Consider the following 26,475-nt stretch of genomic DNA (forward strand, 5'->3'; position numbering starts at 1 on the left):
TTAGCTCAACTTTTGTTTAGGCAAATGAATTTTCTAATTTTTCTTGGCTACTTACAGTTTCTAGTTCATTTTTTAAAGTAATTTGCATTTTTGTTAATAGCCTTTCTTAATTCCTTCAGTATTTTCAATACCTTCTTTTTGAATTCAGTGTCTATTAGACTGAAAAGCTCTGTTTTATTGTTTGTTCTTTCAGGGGAATTTTCTTAGTCTTTTAACTTGGAGTGGTTCCTTAACTTCTTCATTATACTTATATTTCTCTTACTTTGTGAATTTAGGAGAAAAAATTATCTACTGTAGTCCTCAGTTCAGTTCAGTTCATTCTCTCAGTCGTGTCCGACTCTTTGCGGCCCCATGAATCGCAGCATGCCAGGCCTCCCTGTCCGTCACCAACTCCCGGAGTTCACTCAAACTCATGTCCATCGAGTCGGTGATGCCATCCAGCCATCTCATCCTCTGTCATCCCCTTCTCCTCCTGCTCCCAATCCCTCCCAGCATCAGAGTCTTTTCCAATGAGTCAACTCTTCACATGAGGTGGCCAAAGTATTGGAGTTTCAGCTTCAGCATCAGTCCTTCCAATGAACACCCAGGACTGATCTCCTTTAGAATGGACTGGTTGGATCTCCTTACAGTCAAGGGACTCTCAAGAGTCTTCTCCAACACCACAGTTCAAAAGCATCAATTCTTCAGCACTCAGCTTTCTTTATAGTCCAACTCTCACATCCATATAGGTTTCTCAAGAGGCAGGTCAGGTGGTCTGATATTCCCATCTCTTTCAGAATTCTACACAGTTTATTGCAATCCACACAGTCAAAGGCTTTGGCATAGTCAATAAAGCAGAAATAGATGTTTTTCTGGAACTCTCTTGCTTTGTCCATGATTCGGCGGATGTTGGCAATATGATCTCTTGTTCCTCTGTCTTTTCTAAAACCAGCTTGAACATCTGGAATTTCATGGTTCATGTATTGCTGAAGCCTGGCTTGGAGAATTTTGAGCATTACTTTACTACCACACACAATTGTGTGGTAGTTTGAGCATTCTTTGGAGTTGCCTTTCTTTGGGATTGGAATGAAAACTGACCTTTTCCAGTCCTATGGCCATTGCTGAGTTTTCCAAATTTTCTGGCATATTGAGTGCAGCACTTTCACAGCATCATCTTTCAGGATTTGAAAAAGCTCAACTGGAATTCCATCACCTCCACTGTAGTCCTAGAGGGCTATTTATATGCAGGAATGTCCCTGTGCAGCTTGCTTGCATTTAAAATTTTTTGGTACATGGGCTGCTTTTAGTTTAGATATTTGTCATCTCTTTCTTCAACGTGTGCTGGCCATTATCCCCTTGAGAGGAAGTATGCAGATTTGTGGCTAACACGTGTTCCTGGAAAGGCAGGAACTGTGACTGACTCCAGCTCGTGGGATCCTCAGCAGTGGCAATGGCCTGCACCCCTCCTCTGGAGTCTGAAATGGAGGCAGCAGCTGACGCCTGCTCACATCTACCCTGGAGGTCATGTGGGCAGTGCCCTACCACCTGACAGCACACACATAAAAAGAAGCTCCTATGACAGTCCAGCCCCTCTCCTCATGCACCCCTGTCAATGGCATCTTGTCTCTCTAGCAGGCCCAGGCTTCTTCCTACACCCTCTGTTGTGGCACACCACACACAGCCCTCTCAGGCTGTCTCGATGCAGCCCATCCCAGTTCTCTCCCCAGGTCTGACCTCCAAAGCTCAACCATCAACACCCAGCTGCCACCCACACCAGCAATGAGCATCTCAGGCTGGGAGCTCTGAGCTGCAGCACTAACCATCTCTGCAAGTCTCTCTCCACTTTGCTCTCAGCAAACTGGTAGCTGTACTTTCATCCAAGGCCCCGAAGCTCCTCATCTGTCCTTTCTGATCTCCCCATGAGTGAAAGGGCTTTTTAGGGTATGGAAATGTTTCTTCTTTCACAGCTTCTTCCCAGGGATGGCATGTTCTGTCTTAATTTCTTTCTCTCTCTCTGTTTCTTCCTCCTTTTGTTCTATCTAGTAATAGGAGATTTTCTTGCCCTCTTGGAGGTCTGAGTTCTTCTGCCAGCATTCAATAAATGTCTTGTGAGAACTGTTTCACATGTAGATGTATTTTTGATGTAGTTATATTTTCTCCTCCACCATCTTAATCCCATCTCCCTTTATCTGAATTGTTGTAAACAAAACTAGTGGAAGTGATGGATTTCCCGTTGAGCTATTTCAAATCCTGAAAGATGATGCTGTGAAAGTGCTGCACTCAATATGCCAGAAAATTTGGAAAACTCAGCAGTGGCCTCAAGACTGGAAAAGGTCAGTTTTCATTCCAATGCCAAAGAATGCTCAAACTACCGCACAATTGCAGTCATCTCTCACACTAGTAAAGTAATGCTCAAAATTCTCCAAGCCAGGCTTCAGCAATACATGAAACGTGAACTTCCAGATACTCAAGCTGGTTTTAGAAAAGACAGAGGAACCAGAGATCACATTGCCAACATCCACCGGATCATGGACAAAGCAAGAAAGTTCCAGAAAAACATCTATTTCTGCTTTATTGACTATGCTAAAGCCTTTGACTGTGTGGATCACAATAAACTGTGTAGAATTCTGAAAGAGATGGGAATACCAAACCACCTGACCTGCCTCTTGAGAAACCTATATGCAGGTCAGGAAGCAACAGTTAGAACTGGACGTGGAACAACAAACTGGTTTCAAATAGGAAAAGGAGTACATCAAAGCTGTATATTGTCACCCTGTTTATTTAACTTAGATGCAGAGTACCTCATGAGAAATGCTGGGTTGGAAGAAGCACAAGCTGGAATCAAGATTGCCGGGAGAAATATCAATCACCTCAGATATGCAGATGACACCACCCTTATGGCAGAAAGTGAAGAGCGACTAAAAAGCCTCTTGATGAAAGTAAAAGAGGAGAGTGAAAAAGTTGGCTTAAAGCTCAACATTCAGAAAATGAAGATCATGGCATCTGGTCCCATCACTTCATGGGAAATAGATGGGGAAACAGTGGAAACAGTGCCACACTATTTTGGGGGGCTCCAAAATCACTGCAGATGGTGACTGCAGCCATGAAATGAAAAGATGCTTACTCCTTGGAAGGAAAGTTATGATCAATTTAGACAGCATATTAAAAAGCAGAGAGATTACTTTGCCAACAAATGTCCATCTAGTCAAGGCTATGGTTTTTCCAGTGGTCATGTATGGATGTCAGAGTTGGACTGTGAAGAAAGCTGAATGCCAAAGATTTGATGCTTTTGAACTGTGATGCTGGAGAAGAATCTTGTGAGTCCCCTGGACTGCAAGAAGATCCAACCAGTCCATCCTAAAGGAGACCCATCCTGGGTGTTCATTGGAAGGGCTGATGCTGAGGCTGAAACTCCAATACTTTGGCCACCTCATGTGAAGGGTTGACTCAATGGAAAAGGCCCTGATGCTGGGAGGGATTGAGGGCAGGAGGAGAAGGCAATGACAGAGGATGAGATGGCTAGATGGCATCACTGACTCGAGGCACATGAGTTTGGGTGAACTCCGGAGTTGGTGATGGACAGGAAGGCTTGGCGTGCTGCTATTCACGGGGTCGCAAAGTGTCGGACACAACTGAGTGACTGAACTTTAAATAAATAATATAGTCAAGGGAGTACAACTCGCGTAACTCTCACTGTCTCTTGTGAGAGTTGGACTATAAAGAAAGCTGAGTGCTGAAGAATTGATGCTTTTGAACTGTGTTGGAGAAGACTCTTGAGAGTCCCTTGGGCTACAAGGAGATCCAACCAGTCAATCCTAAAGGAAATCAGTCCTGAATATTCATTGGAAGGACTGATACTGAAGCTAAAATTCCAATACTTTGGCCACCTCATGTGAAGAGCTGACTCATTGGAAAAGACCCTGATGCTGGGACAGATTGAAGGCAGGAGGAGAAGGGGACCAAAGAGGATGAAATGGTTGAATGGCATCACAGATGGACATGAGTTTCGGTAAGCTCCAGGAGTTGGTGATGGACAGGGAAGCCTGGCATGCTGCAGTCCATTTTGTTGTAGAGTCGGACACAAGTGAGTGACTTAACTGAATTGAACTGAAGGAGTACAAAAGAATACACAGTAAATATGTCTCTCTCATTTCCTTGTCCCCCAAATGGAGGGAGAACTGTGAAGTTTCCTACTATTCTTCCACAGCTGTGTCATGCTTGAAAGTGTATAGAATATATAGGATATAAGATATTGTACTAGGCACTTTGCTTTCATTTCATTAAATGTTTTTAACTCTTTTCAAACATTTCAAACATATATATAACATATTGTTTCATATTACTACACAAGCTGTGGGCCTACCAGCTCCACGGGCACCTTTTATATTGATTATGAGGTGATTGGTTCTCCGTGAAGTAGGGTAGCCCTATGGAAAATGACAAAAGATGAATACTTTTGCATCATATTCACCACACAATTTTATGAAAGCATATCAAAATGATTATATATTCTCCAAATTTTTGAAACTTTCGACAGTAGAAGTTATTTGAGTATCCTTTCTTGATCTCACTATTATTTTGCTTCCCTGCCACAGTCACAGATTTAGTTTTATAAGTTCCATGCATAACTCATATCTTCACTCAATATTTATGTATCCATCATTGTAGAAATACTACATGTGGTTATGTTTACCAGTTTTTAAAGTTTATTGAAATGGTGTACTATTGAAAATACCATTCTGCAACTTGCTTTTTCCCCCATCACTCTATGCTTTCACTGTTCATCTTAGTTCATTCTTTTAAAATGCTATATAGTATTCCACTATATCACAATTTATTTATGTACTCTCTTATTGAATAACATTTCTGTTTCTACTTTTTTTTCATTAGAAACTATGCTGAAACAAAGTGCTCCCATTCACTAGCATACAAATTTTCTCCAAGTTATTTACCAGGGGAATTACTATATATATATATATATATATAGCAGGGGAATTACTAAGTTAAAGAGTATGAACATCAACTTTACCAGATATTTCAAAATTGCTCTCCAAAGTAATGATACCAATTCACATGCTGATTAGTAGTATATGAGCATATAAAAGTTACAGTTACTGCAACCATGACAACTATTGATACTGTCGTAATTGAAATGTTACCTGTTTGAGATGATATCACACTGCTATTTTTTCCCTAATTATTCATAGGTTGAGCATCATTTCATATGTTCATTATTTGCTTACGTTATTTTCTCTTTAAGTTGCCTATTAATGGACTTTGTTCATTCTTCTCTTTGGTTAGGAAAAAATAACAAGTATCTTTGTAATTTATATGTGTTTTACAGGCTGTGGTTTATTTTTTTTACTTTGTTGCTGTGTATTTGTTGAAAGTAAGAGGTTTGTAAAATTTATCTTGGTGTATAAAATTACCTATCTTTTCCTCTACTTTTTTGTTTTGTCAAAGAAAAATTTCTGCAACTAAATGTTATGAAGATATTCTATGTTTTCTACCAAAAGTTGCTTTTAACATTTAGATCTCTAATCCATCTGAAATTTGTTTTTGTATATGGTGTGAGAATGGGATCCAATATTACTTAATTTTTCCCATATGGATAACCAGTTGTTCTAGTACCACTTAGTCAATAGTCCTGCTTTTCCTCATTGATTTGTATTGCCACCTCGGCCATAATTCAAGTTTCCACATATAAAAGCATCTGTTTTGGGGTTCTCTGTCACATTCCATGGGTTTATTTGACTCTTCCCACGCCAATACCACAGTCTTATTTTCTATAGCTCTATAAATTCCTGATACATTTGGTTTAGCAAATTTCCCCTCCCCCATCTTATTCTTCTTAAATTTATTTTGGCTATTCTTGATTCTTTGTGCTTCCATATTAATTTTAAGATTCACTTGTCAAGTTTCATAAAGTCCCTTCTTGATCTTGGTTAGAATTTTATTAAGTTTATAGAGTATTTTGGAAGGAAACTGACATCTTTAAATTTTTTTAATATAACAGTGTGTATCCCATACAAATCTTTTTAGTGTTCAAATATATTTCATTTTCCTGTTAGAGGTCTTAACCATCATACACTAGGTTTATTTCTAGTTATTTTGTAGATTTTTTTGTTTGATTTTCTAGTTGGTTATTATTGCTTTGTTGAAATGACAAAGCAATGGTTTTAGCATGCTGATTTGAGTCCAGTAAACTTATGGATCTTTCTTATTTGTTCTCGTAGCTTTACAAGTTCTTGGATTTTCTTTGTTTTAAAATCACATTTTTTTTTACAAATAAGGAAAGTTTTATTGTTTCTTTTCAAATTTTGTAGCACTTACCTTTCTTCTTATATTGCACTGGATGAGACCTTGAGCACACTGTTGCCTACAGGTGGTTATAGTGATATCTTTGTCTGAGGCTAGGAGCATTTCTAAAATTTCACATTTATGTGTGATATCTCTAGATTTTCCATAGATATTCTTTATTAGGAACTACTCTTAGTTTGCTGTGATGGCTAATTTTATGTGTCAATTTGACTAGACCATGGGATGTCTAGACATTTTGATCAATCATTATTCTGGATATGCTGTGATAGTGTTTCTGGATGAGACTAACATCTGAGTCAATAGGGTAAGTAAAGCAGATTGCATTCCTTACTGTGAGTGGCCCCATCCAATAACTGAAGCCCAGAACAGAACACAAGTTGAACCCTCCAGTAAGTAAAAGGACACTCCTCCTTCTTGAACTACCTGCAAGATAGGACATCAGTTCCTACCTTCAGGTTCAAACTGAAGCATTGGCTCTTTCTGGGTCCCAAGATTACCACCCTTCAGGTTGGAATTACATCACAGTTTCTCCTGGTTCTCTGGAGTTAGGACTTGGACTAGAACTATACTGTTAGCTATCCTGAGTCTCTAGTTGGCCAACCACAGATGGTAAACTTGTCAGTCTCCATAACTGGCAAGTCAACGCCTTATAATAAGACTCATATATTGATATTGGTTTCTATTGGTTCTCTTTCTCTGGAAAGCCCTGACCAATCCATTTGCTCCCAGGTTTTATCCATGAATCAATTTAATCTCTCTCACCACTGCAATATCCCTAGTATAAGCCATCAATTCATTTCATCTGGGGTATTACCATTTCCTCTTAGTTGGTCTTCCTTTTCTAACTGGTTTTTATATCAGCTATACTCACTCTCAGAGAAGGCAATGGCACCCCACTCCAATACTCTTGCCTGGAGAGTCCCATGGGGACTCTGGTAGGCTGCAGTCCATGGAGTCGCAAAGAGTCAGACGACTGAGCGACTTCACTTTCACTTTTCACTTTCAGGCATTGGAGAGGGAAATGGCAACCCACTCCAGTGTTCTTGCCTGGAGAATCCCAGGGACGGGGGAGCCTGGTGGGCTGCCGTCTATGGGGTCGCACAGTCGGACACGACTGAAGTGACTTAGCAGCAGCAGCAGCAGCATACTCACTCTAGTATAGATTATTCCCTACATGTTAGCCAGAGAAGTCACTTAAAACACAGATCAGAACTTGTAACTCCCCTTCTGAACACCCTTAAAGATTTTCCAGTTACATTTAGAATAAAATCCAGAGTCCTTATTTTGCTAAATAAAACCATTCATGATTTGAGTTCTAGCATTCTCTCCAAACCCTTACCTTTTACACAATCCCTCCAACCACCTTATTTCTCCTTATGCCGGCCAAGCATGCTTCTAAATGTTCCTCCTCTTTCTTTGATCCAAGCAGATTCCTATCTTGGATTTGCATTCACAATTCTCTCTGTCTGATCTGCTCTCTCACTGAAACTTTTGTCTTACTGCCTCTATTCATCCAGGTATCCTCTCAAAATACCACTCAGCATCAAATTCTATCTAATTGTCTTGCTTTGTTTTTCACTGTAGGGATTACTGGTAGTGGTTTAGTCGCTAAATTGCGTCCAACTCTTGTAATCCCATGGACTGTAGCCTGCCAGGCCCCTCTGTCCATGGGATTCTCCAGGACAGAATACTGGAGAGGGTTACCATTTCCTTCTCCAGAGGATATTCCCAACCCAGGAATCGAACCCAGGTCTCCTGCATGGCAGGCAGATTCTTTACTGACTGAACTATGAGGGTAGTGATTATTACACCATGACATTATGCAGTTTTGCTGTCTGTTTATTTGGTTATGTGTGTGATTCATCCGTGGGGCTTCCCAGGTTGTACTAGTGGTAAAGAACCTGCCTGCCAAGGCAGGAGACATAGAGACCCAGGTCGCATGTCTGGTTGGAGAAGATCCCCTGGAGGAGGACATGGCAAGCCACTTCAGTATTCTTGCCTGAGAAACCCATGGACAAAGGAAATTTGGATGGTTACAGTCCTTAAAGGTCACAAAGAGTCCAATAGGAATGAAGCGACTTAGCACACATTCATGTGATTCGTCCACTGGAATGTAAAGTCTATGAAGCAGAACACTTTTCCTCTGTATTTACTTGTTACATACCCATTGCCTGCTGCTGCTGCTGCTAAGTCGCTTCAGTCGTGTCCTACTCTGTACGACCCCAAAGACCGCAGCCCACTAGGATCCCCCATCCCTGGGATTTTCCAGGCAAAAACACTGGAGTGGATTGCCATTTCCTTCTCCAATGCACGAAAGTGAAAAGTGAAAGTGAAGTCGCTCTGTTGTGTCCGACTCTTCGCCACCCCATGGTCTGCAGCCTACCAGGCTCCTCCTATGCAATGCTTAACACACAGTAGGTGTTAAATCAATATTTGTTAAATAAATATACAAATAAATAGTCTTTCCTTTTCCTGCATCTATGATTTATGTGCTAATACAGTTGATAGATTTTATGATATTGAAACAGCTTTGCTCTTCTGCAATAAAGCCCACTTAAACATGATGTGGGTGTATTCTTAATACACTAATGAACTCAACTTGTAATATTTTATTTAGGATTATTTTTTATGTCCATATAGGAATTTTTCTGTAGTTTAATTTTTATAATGTTCTGTCTAGTTTGGGTATCAACAGCATATTAACCTCACAAATTGAGCCAGCCAGCTTTTTTTCTTTGATTTTTATTATAAACAATTCATAGTAAAACAACAGATATTTGTTTTTAGGGAGTTTGTTAAAATACACCTCTAAAGATGGCTTGGCTTGGTGTCATTGGAAAGAGACTTTTAATTTCTTTAGTTATTAGTTTATTCATGTTTTCAATTTTTTTTTCACTCGTCAGTTTTGGTAATTTTAATTTTTCTAAAAAATTGACATTTCATCTAAATTTTAAACTGATTTAGTATGTCCCTCTTATTTTTAGTATCTGTACTATGTCTATATTTTGTCTCCTTTTTATGACTAATTATATGTGCTCTCTATTTTTTTACATTTTTTTATCAAAGCTTTAGCATACCAGGCCTATTAATCCTCCACATCATTTCTTAATTTTCTACTTATTATTTTTTTTTCAATTCAACAATAACATTTATTGGAGGTACATTACATGCCAAGTGGTTGACACAGAGATCCGAGGAGAGGCCCCCATCCTGGAGAAAGTGAATTAATTCAGAGACTAAACTTGTAAATACCATATTGCTAAAGAATAGTGAGAGGCTTCAGAGAGGCACCTGCAGGTGACCTTCAGAAGCAGAAAAAGAGTATCTCTCCACTAGGAACAGACTGGCTTTTCTCTGGAGTAAATGGATCCTGTTGAAATTCGGTGATCACCTTCTCCTCTAGGAAAGCCTGAGAAAGTGAAAAACGCCCATGGGCCCCAGAGAAACCGTGAGACCCTCTTTCCCTGTGTGGAGCGGGGAGGGCAGGAAGTCCAGGGAGATGGGCAAACACTGCTGTCTCACTCTGCCCTAGGGAACACTGCACAGGGGCTTCAGAAGTGTCTTCTCGAACTGAAAACATTCTGCTGGTAAAAATGTCCTAGACAGAAAAATCCTTCTTCTAGAGACAAGACAAAGACATTGTGAAGCTCAGCAGTAGATCAATGCAAGGTGTAATGAGAACCTGTCAGCTTCCTTGAGCATGAGGATTTCTCGAAGAGCGATTTTCTTTATGACAGGGTCATCTTCTGATTCCAGAAACTTCTTGATGGCCACAATCTGACCTTGTCCCTGTTTCGGCATTTGAAAACAACTCCATAGGATCCTTCACCAATTTTCCCAATTTTTTCATACTTCTCCATCACTGATGAATAATTCTTAAAATGGGTCTTCACATAGTTTGAAAATGTCGCTTAGTAAATATTGGCATGAACAGCCCCACTCAACAATGGGTCTTTGTCAAGGACGGCACCGTGGCTGCCCTGCCGGGCTCACTCCAGACTAGCTGACTCTGGCCCCGCTCTCAATTTTCTACTTATTAATTTGTGTTCTTATCTTTATTATGTCCTTAAATTAGATATACTTTTTAGTTTCCTTTATTTTCCCCCTAGCTTCCTGAATTAGATGATTTATTTGTTTCAAATCTTTATTTTCAACATGTTAAAGGCTCTGCTTTTACAGCCATATACCCATTCTTTTTACTATATTTCTAAAATGTTATGTATAGCATTAATTTCATTGTTATTTATATTTATATATTTTTCTAACACATGAAATATATTTTAAAATCCAAACATATGGGTTCTTTCAAATGACTTTTTGATGTTGATTTCTTGTTTAATTGTATTATGGTCAGAAAATATAGTCTACATGATACTAATTTCTTATAATTTACTGAGGTGTCTTTGGTGGTCTAGCATATAGTCAATTTTTAAAAAAAATAAATATTGTGTATGCTTGAAGGTAATGTATATTTTTATTTTGGGGGGATTTAGGGCTTCCCTGATGGCTCAGTGGTAAAGAATCCACCTGTAATGTAGGAGACCTGGGTTTGATCCCTAGGTGGGGAAGATCCCCTGGAGGAGGTCATGGCAATCCACTTCAGTATTCTTGCCTGGAGAATCCCATGGACAGAGGGAGCCTGGCGGGCTACAGTCCATAGGGTCACACATAGCTGGTCATGACTGAAGCAACTGAGAACTCACATGGAATTATATAAAACTCCTTATTTAAAGCTTAATTAATATATTCTCTTTGCTTTTCATCTATCAAATATAATTTAAACTTAAGTGTATAGAAGTTCATGATATACGTTCTTCATGGAACAATCACTTTTATTATCATGTGGTGTATACCTTCATTTCCAGCAATGCTTTTTGCTTTCAATTCTATCTTGTCTGATGTTAATATTAGTACAGCACTCTTCTCTCACTTAATAGTTGTATGGTTTCTCTTTTATCATTTCTTCAATTTGTGGCATAAAGGAGTTATGAGACTTCTCTTGCTCCAGGTCATGTTACTAAAACTCTAAAATTTGACCCCAGGAAAACTTATACCAAAGTCCATATTTTCAATGATGTTGTCTCCTGGAATGTGCTTCTAATCTTGGAAGCCAGGAGGCACAGGTCTCCAGGCCATCTTGTTATGTTGAATTTCTTTCTCACAGAGATGTTTATCCTGTGTTTGTTACTCCTTATGTCTTCTTATTTTTCTTTAATTGATTTTTTTCTTTTGCATCATTGTTCGGTGCTTTTCTCAACCTGTTCTATATCTTGCTTAGCAATATTCTTGAATATAGCCTCATATCATTATGTATAGAGCTCCTTCATTAAGTTTAATGGCTGCATAGTATTTCATTGTATTTATTTCAGTGTTAAATTAGTCCCATAAAGAAGAGCACTTAGGTTATTTCCAATATTTTTTTCTATTATCAATAATACTGAAGTAAATTCCCTTATGCATAAATAGTTTGAAAATGCTGAAGTATACTTGGGGAATAAATTCCTAACAATATAATTGCTAGGCCAAAGATTATAGACATTTCCCAATTTATGGATCGCTATCATAGAGTTGCTTTCCACAGAGGTTGGATAATCTATACTCCCAAAAACTATATATGAAAATTTCTAATATCCATACATTGTCACCAATTATATAATTTCTTTCATCTTCATTAATCTAAGTAAAAAAGATATATCACAGCTTCAATTTTCTTTTCCCTACTTTTTCATTTTTGATAGTTAAATTTATGTTTCTACAGTTTTATCAATATATAACTGACTTATAACATTATGTAAGGTATGTAATGTGATAATTGATTTACGTATATATTGTGAAATGATCACCACACAAAGGTAAGTTAACACATCCTTCATCTCACATAGTTACTTTTTGTGTGTATGTGTGATGAAAACATTTAACACACTACTGACTGGGGAACTTTTGTGGAAACTAATGCCTATCACCAGCAATTTGTTATGTAAGTGAATATTAAAACATCTCTGGTCCATAACATTCGGGTAACAAAAGACGTATTAATACATCTCCAGTTCACAGTGTGGGGGAAGATCCACTATGTTAGCAACCTTCAAGTATACAAACTGTGTTGTTAACTATAGTTCCCATGCCGCTGCTGAGTCACTTCAGTCGTGTCTGACTCTGTGCGACCCCATAGATGGCAGTCCACCAGGCTCCCCCATCCCTGGGATTCTCCAGGCAAGAACAATGGAGTGGGCTGCCATTTCCTTCTCCAATGCATGACAGTGAAAAGTGAAAGTGAAGTCACTCAGTCGTGTCCGACTCTTAGCAATGCCATGGACGGTAGCCCACCAGGCTCCTCCATCCATGCGATTTTCCAGGCAAGAGTACTGGAGTGGGGTGCCATTGCCTGCTGTACATTAAATCCCTAGAACTTATTCATCCTGTATGTTTGTAGCTGTTCACCAAAATCTCCCCCTTTCTCCCATCTCCCAGGTTCTGGGAACTGCCAATCTACTGTTTCTATGAGTTCAACATTTTTTAGATTGCATCTGCAAGTGAGATCATACAGTATATGTGTTTCTCTGTCTGTATCACTTTGCATAATGTCCTCAAGATTCATCCATAGTATCACAAATGGTAGGAGTTCCTTCCTTTTATGGCTGAATAATATTCTATATTTATCCATCAATCGACATTTACACTGTTTCCATGTCTTAAGAATAATGCTGCAATGAACATGGAGATGCAGGTATCTCTTTGAGATCTTGTTTTCATTTGCTTTGAATATGTACCCAGAAGTGAGATTGCAGGATCATAAGACAGTTCTATTTTTAATTTTTTTAGGGAACACCATACTGTTTTCCAAAATGACTACACCAACTTACATTTCCATCAATAATGCATAAGGATTCCCTTTTCTCCAATACTCACTTATCTTTTTTGATGATACTCATTCTAACAAGGCCTATCTAGTCAAAGCTGTGGTTTCTCCAGTAGTCGTGTATGGATGTGAGAGTTGGACCATAAAGAAAGCTGAGCACCGAAGAACTGATGCTTCTGAGCTGTGGTGTTGGAGAGGACTCTTGAGAGTCCCTTACACTGCAAGGAGATCAAACCAGTCAATCCTAAAGGAAATTAACCCTGTCATTCTAACAGGGAGGTATGAGGTGATATCTCATGGTGGTTTTGATTTGCATTTGATGATTGGTGATGTTGAGTACCTTTTCAAGTACCTATTGGCCATTTGTATGTCTTCTTTGGAAAAAACTGTCGATTTAGTTCCATTGCTCATATTTTAATCAAATTTTGGGGAGTATTTTTGCTATTGAGTTGTGTGAGTTCTTTGTATATTTTAATTAACCCATTATCAGATATATGATTTAAAAGTATTTTCTCCCATTCTGTAGGTTGCCTTTTCATGTTTTCATTGTTTTTCTTGCTGTAAAGAAACTGTTTAGTTTGCTATAGTCTCAATTATTAATATTTATTTTTATTGCTTGTATTTTGGTGTCATATTGAAAAAATCATTGCCAAGACTAATATCAAAGAGTTTTTTTCTGTTTTTCCCCCCTATGAGTTTTAATGATTTCAGGTCTTACATTTAAGTATTTAATCCATTTTAAGTTAATTTTTGTGAGTGGTATAATATTGTGGTCCAGTTTCATTCTTTTGTATGTGAATATCTGGTTTCCCCCAAACCATATATTGAAGTGACTACTGAGTATTCTTGGTGCCCTGGTCAAATACTAGTTGACCTAATATGAGTGGGTTTATTTCTGGGCTCTTGATTCTGTTCCATTGGTCTACATGTCTGCTTTATGCCATTATTATATTGTTTTGATTACTAAAGCTGCTTATTTAACTTATATACAGAATACATCATGTGAAATGCCAGACTGGATGAAGCACAAGTTGGAATCAAGATTGCTGGGAGAAATATCAATAACCTCAGATGACACCACCCTCATGGTAGAAAGTGAAGAGGAACTCAAGAGCCTCTTAATGAAAGAGGAGAGTGAAAAAGTTGGCTTAAAACAACATTCAAAAAACTGAGGTCGTGGCATCCAGTCCCATCACTTCATGGCAAATAGACGGGGAAACAGTGACAAGACTTTATCTTCTTGGGCTCCAAAATCACTGCAGATGGTGACTGCAGCCATGAAATTAGAAGACACTTGCTCCTTGGAAGAAAAGCTATGACCAACCTAGACAGCATATTAAAAAGCAGAGACATTACTTTGTCGACAAAGGCCCATCTAGTCAAAACTGTGGTTTTTTTCAGTAGTCATGTATGGATGTGAGATTTGGACCATAAAGAAAGCTGAGCACTAAATAATTGACGCTTTTAAACTGTGGTGTTGAAGAAAACACTTGAGAGTCCCTTGGACTGCAAGAATATCAAACCAGTCAATCCTAAAGGAAATCAACCCTGAATATTCATTGGATGGGCTGATGCTTAAGCTGAAGCTCCAATACTTTGGCTACTTGATGAGAAGAGCTGACTCATTAGAAAAGACCCTTATGCTGGGAAAGATTGAAGGCAGAAGGAGAAGGGGACCACAGAGGATGAGATGGTTGGATGGCATTACCAACTCAATGGATTTAAGTTTTAGCAAGCTCCAAGAGATGGTGAAGGACAGGGAAGCCTGGTGTGCTGCAGTCCATGGGGTCTCAAAGAGTTGGACATGACTGAGCAACAAGTTTAATAGTTTAATCAGGAAACATGATGCCTCTAGCTTTATTCCTTTTTCTCAAGGCTTATTTGACCATTCAAGTCTTTTGTGGTTCCATACACATTTTCCGTTTCTTTTCTTATGAGTGAGACTGAGCATATTTTCCTATGTTTAAGCATACTTGTCTTTTGTTTTCTGGTAATTGCTTACCTGCTACCTTGTCAGTTTTTAAATATTTATATCCTGAAAAATATACTCTCTCTTTTACTTTTTAATTTTGGGTTTGTTTGAAAGTTAAATGGATTCAATGCACCACTCCAGTACTTTTTTTTTTTTTTTTCCATTTAGATGTTGGTTGACTCAAAGTTTTCCTCTGAAGGATTATCTTCTCTCATTCATAAACAAATCTGTATAGGTAGAAAATTCTTAGCTTATACTCCTTTTAGGTGTTAAAAGTATTTCTTCTTTGTGTTCTAGCATTCATTTCTTTCTATAAACTCTCCTTTAGTTCACTTTATCTGTTATCTTTTTGACTAGAACCTCAGGTAACTTTTTCTTTATGCTTACTCTTCAGAAGCTTTACTAAGATGTATTTCTTTGTTCACTGTTTTAAGTCAATTATTCCTGAACCATGTTGTATGTGCCCGTTCAATCAACACGTCTGAGACTATTTCTATTGCTAAGAAATTGTCTTTAATTATATCTTTAAATATTTTTTTCTTTCACATTTTATGTTCTATCCTTGGGGACAGCATTATTCTAATCTCCCTTTAACTTTTCATTTTATTTTGCTACCTCTACAATATTCCACCTCTACAGTATTCCTTATGGTGTTTTTAGTAAAATCTATTCTTTTTTGTCCTACTCCAAATGTAGCCTTTAGTTCTCTGATGGTTTTCTCTTCCATTTCTTTTGTTTGCCAATTCAAATTTCATTGTATGTTACTTCACCCTATTTTTTCTACACTCTCATGTACATAGTTAGAATTTCTACTTAATAGAAGCTGTAATTTCTTAACATTTAAAATTCTTAACAAATACTTGTTCACAGTTTTTAAACAGCTCTATAAAAAATATTTATCTGGTGAGGGTTTATTACCTGTCATTCTTTTTCCTTTTTCCCCATATAGTGTATTAGATTATTTTATGGCAGTTCTTAAAAAAAAAAAAAAAAAAACTTGACTACAACCTCCTGGCATATATTTCAGGATCTTATTATTTTTCTAAATTATCATTTCTGAGTATACGGCTACAGATATATGTTCAATAAAAAGTCACAGTGAAACTTTTCTCTCTGATAAGCAGAAAGCATGGTGATGGTAATACACAGATAAAATGTCATAGTTCATTCCAAAATATACACGTTACCATAAAGACAATTATATTTAATACAATAGTTACACTTTATTTGGCAAACAGATAAAAAGGAATTGCTTTGAAATAATTCATCAATTAATGATGAAAAATTATGTCCACATGCATTTTCATATGAAAGCCTGCTGCAACTATGAAAGCACATCTTCTTGAGTCACTTAAAACAATCAAATATATTTAGAGTAACAAGTAACTTTTAAAAATACAATGTTAGTTTATTAGTTTGGAAGGGAGAGGCCAGGTCCACAACACATTTCAGGCTACGTTTTATGGAAGTATAGGGTTTTATTAAACTTCCTGTTTCTGCTGGCTGCTTGCTTGGGTTGCTGTGGAGGGCCATGTGATTGTAGCAAATGCTGGATGTAAATTTATACCTTTGGCATAAAATGAAAGATAAAATATAGGAAATCTGAAAATGTTTTTGCTTGTCTAACAATTTGATCTTAGAAGTTACTATATACCACCTTAGAGAAGGAGAGGGACAGAATTAATGTCAATAGTCTAAATATTGGCTTGGGCTCCTGGTAAGTTTTCCATGAAAGGCAGAGAGGGTGAAGTTAATACTTACCAACACAGGCCCACACATAATCTGTGGCTGGAAAGGGTTGAATGCTAAGTCCCCAGAAGATTAAAGGAACTTGGTTCAAGGTAGCATTAAATCTAGACTCTAGAATTTAATAATTCTAATTAAATTAGGAAAAATTAGGGATTTAAACTTATGTGCAGATTTTGGAAGATAAAATAACTAATCAACAAATATCCATAAGAATGGTTTTCTAATAAATGAAAATTTTCCTGCTCTGGTATGCATAGCTTCTTTTTTCATATTCAAACTTCCCAGACACTAATAAATGAGATGCCCTCTCCCCTAACAATAAGGTTGTTGCCACAGCTGCAGCAGTTCTATCTCCCCCTTCTCTGACTTTTGGGGAGACTGGAAACCAGTGTGGTTTGTTTTTATACACTTGGCCCAGATCGCAGGAAGACCACAAAAGAGTCTGATAACACATTTGGACTCAGACTTCACGTGCAAAAATAAAAATATACATCCCCTAACCACTTTTTCACTCTCACTCCTATGCTTACAACATCAAAGTTGTTGTCATTTGTGTTCCCTGCTCACACCACAAAACCATGGCAGTCAACTGGATCTCCGATCCTCATTATTAGCCTCACTCATGACAGCGACAACTATCACAGAAGGAAGGGAGAAGGAATAAGCACACATTTTCCCTTATACCTTCATGTGACTTCTTGTCACACATCAGCAGGAAAAGCAAGTCATACGGCTCTACCTGGCTAAAGAGGAAGAATATTGGAGATTAGTAGTACAATCTACCATTTTCTATTTTTGCAACATGTCTGGGCATTTGATGTGTTCAGGCATTTTTTTTCAGACTATGTTCTACAAAACATGAAAAGCAAAGCTATTTCCTTCTTTTCGTAAATGACAAATAAATAAAGACCCCTGGAGGTGAAAGTGAAAGTCACTCAGTCGTGTCCAGCTCTTTGTGACCCCATGGACTACACAGTCCATGGAATTCTCCAGGCCAGAATACTGGAGTGGGTAGCCTTTGCCTTCTCCAGTGTAAAAAGAAATAGAAGTGTAATTAAGTAATAAAGAATGCTTCTCGAAATATTACTGCTTTGAAAGTCATCCAGTGTTTCAGAACATGAAATACGATTTTAAGACAATGCCATGGAGACATGCCAGGCATTCATTAAAGTTTTTAAAAACAATTGTTCCTCTTTGAAAATTATTCACTTTACAATACACACTTTACCTTCTTCTTTTCTGATCAGTCTTGAACAGCCTAAATCTAATTGATATTCCTATCCATTATATTACTAATGTGATGGCTACTTTATATTCAGTGTGTATGAATAAAAAAAGTTTAATGACATTATTGTGTACCTGTTTAAGTCTGATGCCAACCAAAGAGTTAGAAATGACTCAGTGCCAGCCCTTGAGGAGACGAAGATTTAGATGGAGGAGACGTTAGAATGGAGAAGATATACAGTAATTACTTGAGGATTATAAGCTAATGCATTTCCAAAGCAAATAGGTTTTAAGTTTGTGGCAACTGTTGAATCTTTACCCCCTTATATGTAAATTTAAGTTATTAGATACATAAAAGGAGAGCTCTTCTGATTGAAATGGGAATGGGATGCCATGAATCTGCCCTGATAGTTTCCCTATCTTAACTTCTTGCCATGCTTGTTTCTTCTAGGGAAGCTCTTGGCATTTTTGGAGTAGAGCTCCAAGACAAAAAGAAGCTCTCTTAGTCCCTACTGCATACATGCTTAACTTTATTTTGTCCAAATAATTGAAGACATATATTTAATTTATACTAGCATTTGAGATAGGGATTCCCTGATAGCTCAGTTGGTAAAGAATCTACCTGCAATGCAGGAGACCCCAGTTCGATTCCTGGGTTGGGAAGATCCCCTGCAGAAGGGATAGGCTACCCACTCCAGTATTCTTGGGCTTCCCTTGTGGTTCAGCTGGTAAAGAATCCACCTGCAGTGCAGGAGACCTGAGTTTGATCCCTGGGTTGGGAAGATCCCTTGAAAAAGGGAAAGGCTACCCAGTCCAGTATTCTGGCCTGGAGATTTCCATGGACTGTATAGTCCATGGGGTCACAAAGATTTGGACATAGTGATTTCCTGCCATATGTGTTATAATGGCCATGTCATAGACTAGACTATGATTTTAAAGTAGAAATAAATGGGAGATAGCTTCCCAGGCAGCTCAGTAGGTAAAGAATGTGCCTACCAATGCAGGAGATGTGGGTTCTATCCTTGGGTTGAGAAGATCCCCAGGAATAGGAAATGGCAGCCCACTCCATGATTCTTGCCTAGAAAATGCCATGGACAGAGGAGCCTGGTGGGCTACAGTCCATGGAGTTGCAAAGAGTTGGACATGAATGAACACAGCAGCAAGCAGCACAGAGAAAAGGTAGAAAAGAAGGAGTGAAGGATGGCATTTGGGAAAATTTCTTTCACACAGTAATATAGAACTAACCCATTGATGGCTGACAGATAAACAAATTAAACTTTCCAAACTCCAATGGATAGAATTTTATGAGAAGAATTGCCAGTTTTGTCCCTCGAGTCTCCCTCAAATGACAATGTTAACTGAAGGGTTATAATCCATGAGTAGCAAAACAAAATTATATTAGATTAATGGGAGGAACAGAGTTTTCAGTTGAGAAAAAATTTAGGGAAATTTACAGAAAAAAAAAATGAAGATTAGTGAGAAACGTAGTAAAACAGGTTTTGTTTAAATGCTAATCATAAACTCGGATTCCCAACTAAGTTTGTGTTTGGAAGAGAGCTATAGAGAAAGAATTATGAGAAATATTTGGTGACAATATTAGCAGCAATTTTTCCCCATTAGGAGGATACTCATTAGGAGCATTAATACTGATGTGTTGTTCCCGTTTGTTTGCAGTCCCTCTAAACTGTCTGAGATTTCTGCTATATAGCGCCAATGCATATGGTTGAGCAAACTGCATGCTGCACAAGAAAGCACTTCCAGCAGGGTGATATAGATGTCATGAACTTGTATATTTATTCTAACAATATTCTTATTGAAGTACAGTTATGATGAAGGGGCACTTTTTCCTAACTTAAACAGAGGTGTCATATGTACTGGTAACAGTCCTAACACATATTATTCAAAAGAAGTGTTCATTCTTTTGTAGAATCATCTCAACTCTACCCAAGATGTTTCCTCACCAGAGGTACAGATAAATCATTTTCCATTTGCTTTTCTTATCTTAAATAAATGTGCTCATAAGTGAAATTTAAAATGCCCATTGGATCTTTGGACTCTTTTTGTACCCTAAAAGATGGCTGACATCCCAAATTTTGGGAGTGAACCCAAAACAATTTGCTTTACTAATTCAAGATGAGGATTGGGTAGTTCCAAATAGTAAAAGAATAATTGGATTTGGCAGATGAAATTTTTTTCTGGATTGTTTACTGCCTGGCACGTAGTAACCATTTAAGAAGATATCTCTGGAATGAATTAGTCCATAGACGCTATCATCTCTAGAATCACCAAGACGACTGTTACTTTCAGAATCAGTCTAACAACTAAGTAAGGATAAACAATCTTAACAACAATGGTGATGATGAAACTGATAATATGTTGTGGTACCTAGATTCTACCAACTGACCTTTATTACACTCCTGTGGTTTTCTAAAACATGTCTGTTCTATTATATAAGGTCAGCTGTTCTCCTTTCTTTCCATTTAGCCCAGTGTCCACTTTCTGACTAGATCCTCAGACACACTTGACATTTTCATCAAGAGAAAGAAAATCATTTCAAGTCCAAAGGATAAGCACCACCATGGTAAAAAGTTATAAAACACTAGGAGTTGCTCTTTAGCAACAGATTTTGAAGGCAAGTCCAAAGAAAACATGGGACATGGTTTGGAACAAGCTTGCGTGTACTTCATCATGAGGGCTGTGGTACACAGTATGAGAAGGCTCCAGGGAAATTCAAACACCAGTGGGAAGGAGGGTTTTGCTTGCATTGGCTATCATAAATATGTTTTTACAATAAACAAATGATGGCCATAAGACATGCATGTCTGATGTTGAAGGAAAGCCTATTTGCACCAAATAAATTACAGAAACAGTTCAAGAGCAGTTCATCCTAGTGAAAATATTATCCCTGAACTACTGGCAGGGTTAGTGTCAGGTTAGGTTATCTTTTGTATGAATGCCAATTGCACTCGTTAAATCTGCCTAAGGGCACTTCGCTGTGCTTACATACACTTTGGTGTTTCCCAGAAAACTTGCACACATTTAGTTACATACAAACCCCACTTACTCTTTTCCTCTTGGGATTGACTTCTTCCCCCTGACTATCGTTGGGCTTGGTAATCATTCCTCTCTGCCCTCATGCCCCTCTACTCTTGCCCTATCCTTGGTGACTATATTCCCAGTGAATGCCTGGGATGAAGGCCAGGTTGACAGATGCCAATCCTGCACAAATAACAAGACAGACACAACTGATCCAAAGGTCATCAGTTATTCAAAGCCCAGTCCTTCAGTTCACTGAGGGTGAATGGCTTTCAAAACACTTCCAGCAAAAACAATGAAGTAAGAATCTTTGGGGGGGCATTCATTTCAACACATTTTCTGAAAAATTACAGAAAGTTTTTATAAACTTTGGCTTGTTGGAACACACAGGAATTATATATTAGCAATTTAAAATGAAATAACTCAGCCTGGTTTCTGATCTCCTTTGTTGTCCAAGCCTCTGTACAAAAATGAGCATAGAATTCGCAGTGAGGTTAACAAGACAGATCGATCATTTCCAGCGAATGACAACACAGCCTCAGAATTGCTGATTAGCACTTTAATTGCTATATTTTACAAAAGTTTACAAAGAGAAAAAACTTCAAGTCCGTAGTCCATCACAAAGGATTTATAGAGCACTCACAGATTGGAACAAATATCTGAGGGACATTATCTATAGAGTCTGTCTCAATTACCTTTCTGTCTCTTTTGGTAACTAAGTCATTTAGAAATAAATGTCTATCAAATTATCGGTGTTATTGTTGTGTATAATGACATATCTTTCTCAGAAAATACATCCTCTCTTAATCTTTTTAAACAGCAGAAACAGGTGTTTCTCCTCTCCCTGCCTGTAGTGCATTAGTGTTTTAATGGAAAAATTGATGCTCCAGTGCAAAAGACCAGGATCTAGTCTTTTCAGGATCTGAATTTCAACTCCATCACTTAATAATTGGGAAAAGTATTGAAATTCTGAACCTCAGTCCCATCAAGCATAAAATGAGAATGATATCAGGGGTGTCCTTATGTAGTTTTTGGTGAAAAATGAAGATTATAATGTATGAAATGAAGTGGTCAATGCTTGTATAAATATAATACGTCATCGTGAGTTGTTTTTTACAATCTGATGAAAAGCTCATGATACCTAAGTCACCACTTGCCATTGGTGCACTAGATGACTTTCAGTTCAGTTCAGTGGCTCAGTTGTGTCCGACTTTTTGCAACCCCATTAATTGCAGCATGCCAGGCCTCCCTATCCATCACCAACTCCCAGAGTTCACCCAAACCCACGTCCATTGAGTCGGTGATGCCATCCAGCCATCTCATCCTCTGTCGTCCCCTTCTCCTCCTGCCCCCAATCCCTCTCAGCATCAGAGTCTTTTCCAATGAGTCAACTCTTCCCATGAGGTGGCCAAAGTACTGGAGTTTCAGCTTTAGCATCATTCCTTCCAAAGAACACCCAGGACTGATCTCCTTTAGAATGGACTGGTTGGATCCCCTTGCAGTCCAAGGGACTCTCAAGAGTCTTCTCCAACACCACAGTTCAAAAGCATCAATTCTTCAGCACTCAGCTTTCTTCACAGTCCAACTCTCACATCCATACATGACCACAGGAAAAACCATAGCCTTGACTAGACGGACCATTTGTGGCAAAGTAATGTCTCTGCTTTTCAATACATCAAATACTGGTACACCAGTTCAGCTCACTTGCTCAGTCGTGTCCAACTCTTTGTGACCTCAAGGTAGGCTTCCCTCTCCATCACCAACTCCCAGAGTTTGCTCAAACTCATGTCCATTGAGTTGGTAATGCCCATTCAACTATGTCATCCTCTGTCAACCCCTTCTCCTCCTGCCTTCAATCTCTCCCAGCAGCAGGGTCTTTTCTAATGAGTCAGTTCTTCTCGTTGGGTGGCCAAAGTATTGGAGCTTCAGCATCAGTCCTTCCAGTGAATATTCAGGACCAATTTCCTTTAGGATGGACTGGTTGGATCTCCTTGCAGACTTAAATTAAATTGAAAATTACCAGTGGGACTTGATAAAAACACAGTACCTTGGGCTCCATTGTCAGCGGTCTGGTGGGGTTGACTAGAGTTGGACCAGGGCATCCCTATTTAAAAGTGTCACAAGTCAATCAAGGTTTGAGGACTACTATATTAATATACAAGATTCCCCCTCTCCTTCACAATGATTCTGTAACTATAATTCATGCATCGTATAGATGCATGGCTTACAAACAGAGATTTATAGGACAATTTATGAAAATCTATCCACTAAAATCTCTAATAAACTTTAGTGATAGGTTCTGAACCTCTATGTATGAAAATCCATGGAAATGCAATCAACCTGATGATAAGAATTTAAATTAAGTGATGGTAAAGGAAATCACCTGTGACTGTATGTATCACAACAAACTGTGGAAAATTCTGAAAGAAATGGGAATACCAGACCACCCGACCTGCCTCTTGAGAAATCTGTATGCAGGGAAGGAAGCAACAAATAGAACTGGACATGGAACAACAAACTGGTTCCAAATAGGGAAAAGAGTATGTCAAGGCTGTATATTGTCACCCTGCTTATTTAACTTATATGCAGAGTACATCATGAGAAACACTGGGCTGGATCAAGCACAAGCTGGCACCAAGATTGCTGACAGAAATATCAATAACCTCAGATATGCAGATGACATCACCCTTATGGCAGAAAGTGAAGAACTAAAGAGCCTCGTGATGAAAGTGAAAGAGGAGAGTGAAAAAGTTGGCTTAAAACTCAACATTCAGAAAACTAAGATCATGGCACCTGGTACCATTACTTCATGGTAAAAAGATGGGGAATCAATGGAAACAGTGAGAGACTTTATTTTGGGGGGCTAAAAATCACTGTAGATGGTAACTGCAGCCATGAAATTAAAAGATCCTTACTCCTTGGAAGAAAAGTTATGACCAACCTAGACAGCTTATTAAAAAGCAGAGACATTCCTTTGCCAACAAAAGGTCTATCTAGTCAAAACTATGGTTTTCCACTAGTCATGTATGGATGTGAGAATTGGACTATAAAGAAAGCTGAGTGCTGAAAAATTGATGCTTTTGAGCTATGGTGTTGGAGAAGACTCTTGAGAGTCCCTTGGACTGCAAGGAGATCCAACCAGTTCATCCTAAAGGAAATCAGTCCTGAATATTCACTGGAAGGACTGATGCTGAAGCTGAAACTCTAATACTTTGGCCACCTGATGAGAAGAACTGACTCATTTGAAAAGACCCTGATGCTGGGAAGGATTGAAGGTGGGAGGAGAAGGGGAGCCAGAGGATGAGCTGGTTGGATAGCATCACCGACTCAATGGACATGAGTTTGAGTAGACTCCAGGAGTTGCTGATGGACAGGGTGGCCTGGCATGCTGCAGTCCATAGAGTAGCAAAGGGTCAGACGTGACTGAACTGAATTGAAAGAAAATCAATGTTAACTTATTAAAATATCTGCCATGATATAGTTAATGTTGGAGAAATATGCTAATTAAACTGACCAATGGTACTATAAAATATGTAATAAAACAGTGTGAAAAACAATAGAAAATTGTTGTCATTGTTCAGTCACTCCCCAACCCCCATGAACTGCAGCATGCTGGGCTTCCCTATATTTCACTGTCTCCTAGAGTTTGCTCAAACTCATATCCATTGAGTCAGTGATGACATCCAACCATTGCATCCTCTATTGCCCTCTTCTCTTCTTGTCCTCAATCTTTCCCAGCATCAGGATATTTTCCAATGAGTTGGCTTTTAGTATCATATGGCCAGAGTATTGGAGCTTCAGCTTTAGCACCAATCCTTTCAGTGAATATTCAGAATTGATTTCCTTTAGGACTGACTGCTTTGATCTTGCAGTTCAAGGGCTCTCAAGAGTCTTCTCCAGTATCACAATTCAACAGTATCAATTCTTCAGAGCTCAGCTTACTTTATAGTCCAATTTTCACATCCATATACGACTACTTGAAAAACCATAGCTTTGACTAGATGGACCTTCATTGGCAAAGTGATGTCTCTGCTTTTGAATACGCTGTCTAGGTTTGTCATAGCTTTGCTTCCAAGGAGCAAGTGTCTTTTAATTTCATGACTGCGGTCACTATCCTCAGTGATTTTGGAGCCCAAAAAAATAAAATCTGTCATTTTTTCCCCATCTATTTGCCATGAAGTGAGGGGATCTGATGCCAGACAAAATGTGGTCCACTGGAGAAGGGAATGGCAAACCACTTCAGTATTCTTGCCTTAAGAACTGCATGAACAGTATGAAGCGGCAAAAAAGAGGAAATAATAATTTCTAATTGCCTCCTTCTTACCACAGGTGGGCTGAAATATTAATAGCATCCCATCTCTCCTGATACATATTATCACAAGGCCTATCATTGTTAAGAGTGACTTGATATGTTCTTAAAACAATTTTGAACTGAACTTTTCTGAAGCACCAAGAAAAAAAAAAAAAAGATCAGTTACTATTCCATTATTTTTCAGTCTCATTCACCTCTGAACTTCCTGGTTCTCTCTGAGGCCAAAGTCAAAACTGGCAAAACACCACGGGAAAGGCTGCTCTCACAGTATTTCTGGCTCACCAAAACTTTCTTGAGAAAGCCAGTTTCCATGAGATTTCAGTTCCAATTTTACAAACCAAGAAAACTCAGGATAGTTCAGATAAAGTTCAGATAAGCATTCAGATTTTTAGTTGAGCCAGATGAACCGCTAAGCCATTTAACATGATCACATCCCTGTTTTGGGACAAAGGAAAAAAAATCAACGAGAATTCTGATTCAGTGTAGACAATTTTGGAGGAGTACAATATACTAAGAGGGCATTAGAGATTAATGAATAATTTGTTCTTTTTTGAAAAGTTCAAAGTAAAAATAATGGCTCTGTGACTTATTTTAGAGATTTAAATGAAGAAACCTAGGGACTTCAAACAGTCAACCATCTCTTGTCTGAGAAAAGTGACTGCAGTAACTGACGCAAGATATAATATGGAGAGATAATATTTTGCCACCTGTTTTTCTTTATTCGCTTTCTCTTTCCCTTCCTTCTTTCTAAATGGAAACGATAGTACTCACACCATTGTGTGTTCACAGAGGTTTAATGAATGACTAATCCTCAGATTTGAACATTCTGTGAGAATCCATTTCTCCTACTGCCATGGGGGTAGGGGTCAGGGAAGAAAAGATTAATTTACCTTTGGGGCTAGAAATGATCCTCTGAGGAAAGAAACAAATTCAGAATCTTTCAAAGGGGGAGTGAATTGACAATGAATTTACTCACCAGGGATCAAGAGCTTCTCATTAAGTATCATCAAAGAAAAATAATGT

This window comes from Bos taurus, chromosome 5, assembly GCF_002263795.3.
Source record: "Bos taurus isolate L1 Dominette 01449 registration number 42190680 breed Hereford chromosome 5, ARS-UCD2.0, whole genome shotgun sequence".
NCBI lineage: Eukaryota > Metazoa > Chordata > Mammalia > Artiodactyla > Bovidae > Bos > Bos taurus.